General features: G+C 31.0%; 1 protein-coding gene across 24 annotated transcripts in view; it reads right to left on the bottom strand.

Annotated features, from left to right (window-relative positions):
- The window catches only part of LOC106869633 (cadherin-23), an 898,614-nt gene that overhangs the window by 163,007 nt on the left and 733,107 nt on the right, over positions 1-2,500 (bottom strand). The gene's annotated exons all lie outside the window — the stretch shown is intronic.

Below are 2,500 nucleotides of genomic sequence, written 5' to 3'. Positions count from 1 at the left end.
GGATTGTTTCTACAACATCGGAAAGCTGAAATATGAACTTCTATGCCTCTTTTTTTCTTCTTTCTCTCCATCTCCTTATTATTTTACTCCCTTCCTCTATGTCGTTATCTCATTAATATATACCATTCTCATTTTCCTTATTTTTCCCTATTTGTCTCTGATGACGGAATATCTCATACTCACTGATATCCCAGAAACAGCTGCAAGACTTTGAATCTTTTCCAATAATAACATTGTATACGACTTGAGATGTTTGCCTTGCCTTAATGTTTGTTGTCCTATTTAACAATTACACACACACACACGCACACATACACACGTACATGTATAACTCTTACTCAATCAATCGATCAATAAATAAGTCAGTCAGTCTATCAAGTAATATCTATCTATCTATCTATCTATCTATCTATCTATCTATCTATCTATCTATCTATCAACCTGTCTGTAAGTCTGTCTATACATACATTTATAACTCTTAATCAATCAATCAATCAATCAATCAATCGATCAATAATTCAATCAATAATAATAATGAAGCTGAGGTGAACACTAAATATATAGTGCGTGTGTTTAACTGGCAAAATATGACATCCTGAAGTATAAAGATAATAATATGACACTTAGATTACTAAAATGAAGTTGTTGAAAGTTAATAATATTTGGCTATTTTCTTTTTCTCCCCTAAAATATTATTTTGTAATAAAATGAAATATTTTCGTTTCGGCCTAGCTCTTAAAAATGGCGTATGTCCTTCCACCAGGTGCATATATTATATCAGTTATTGCTTACGTATCAAATGGCGTCGCTTCCGGATATATACAAAAATATCTATTCTAAATGTAGTCGTTTATTTAATAACATATTTCTATATTCTCTTCTAGTTGTTTCTTCATTGATATCGTTCTGGTGCACGGCTACGATTGTGTGCTTTACGACTTCGCAATCTACAACAGCATTGGTTCCCTCGGTTAAAATTTAGTAAACGGAAAACTGTGTGGAAGCCCAACAAATGAACTTACTTTTTTTGAGTGTTAAGCTTAGCCTATCACTTTGTTTAACGCCACCACCACATGACCGCTCAATGTCATTCGCTGAAACTATACAATTGCAAGCTTTAGGATCAATTTTGCGGTTTCAGGAAATTGTTATGGCGATGCGATTTTTCCAATTGCAGCAATCCGCGTGTTGTGGTGCCTTCCTCCGACCCTCACCACACAAGTCACGGAGGCTTTTGAAAAAATGTTGTGGGTATTGTGATTCCTTCTTTGATTGAACTAAAAGACACTCCAGAAAGAATATCATTATTTGTAAAATTTCTATTAAACAAAGCTGGTTTAAAAAGCGATAATACAACTAGAAAGTATAGAAAGAACAATTGAAGCTGACGAGGCCTAATAAAGTTGGAGTCAAGCTGTAATCACTGATGATAGATCATAGTAAAGATATTAGAGACATTAAGTAACGAATGGTGCTTTGGTTCTTCGAAGCCAGCAGTTGTAAAACTGAAGAAAACATTAAGAGTACGACGATTAAAATGAAGGATAAATAGTTCCCATGATGCTTTGTTGACCTTAGTGTTATTAGCCGGATATAAAAATTATTTTATTCGAAGAAATAGAGCGATCTCTTGATTTATTCTGTCATGAAAGCTAAACAACAACAACAGCAGCAACAACAACAACATTAATAGTAGTAGTGGTAATAGTAGTAGTAGTAGAAGAAGCAATAAGAACAACAACAAGAAAAACAACAAATCCTACATCAACAAAATTCTTCACAATTTGAAGACAGAGAGAAAGATATAGACACATCCGAAGTAACAATTAAAAAGCACTAAAGAATCTTTCTATTTCGGTCAGGTGCCAACATGTCACTTTAAATCCCGACCCTTTGGCAGGAGTATTTCAATAAATCTTGAATAGTGTTTGTTTTTGCAAAAATAATCAATACCAAACAGTAGCTTTTTAAAATTGAATAAAACACCAATTCTTAGATTAACTGTTTGGATTGACATAAAAATTGAAAACAAACAAACAAACAAACAAAAAAAGAACAAAAAAAAAACAAACAACAAATAAAAAAGAAAGAACGAAACAAAACAAAAGAGAGCATTTAAAATACATAATTACAAAAGCAAACAAACGAATAAATAAAAATAAATATAAATAAAAATGAATATAATAAAATTCCTGATTTGAAATAATATCAGGTCATCGTTTATTATACGATAATGTTCTAACGTCCTGTGAGTCTTGCATATTTATAAATATGCATGCGGTTTTAATTCGGTGCTATTGAATTTTTATCTCTTTCAATAAACACCATTTTGTCTTAGCACTCTCTCTCTCTTTCTAACGCACATACATACAACATAAAACAACTATACACATAATGTAGTAGTAGTAGTAGTAATAATAATAATAATAATAATAATAATAATAATAATAATAATAATAATAATAATAATAATAATTATAATGGCAACAATGATAATTAT

Source organism: Octopus bimaculoides, chromosome 22, assembly GCF_046866305.1.
Source record: "Octopus bimaculoides isolate indiv1 chromosome 22, ASM4686630v1, whole genome shotgun sequence".
Lineage (NCBI taxonomy): Eukaryota > Metazoa > Mollusca > Cephalopoda > Octopoda > Octopodidae > Octopus > Octopus bimaculoides.
The sequence above is the reverse complement of the archived record's forward strand: the minus strand, read 5'-3'. Positions and strand labels throughout refer to the sequence as shown.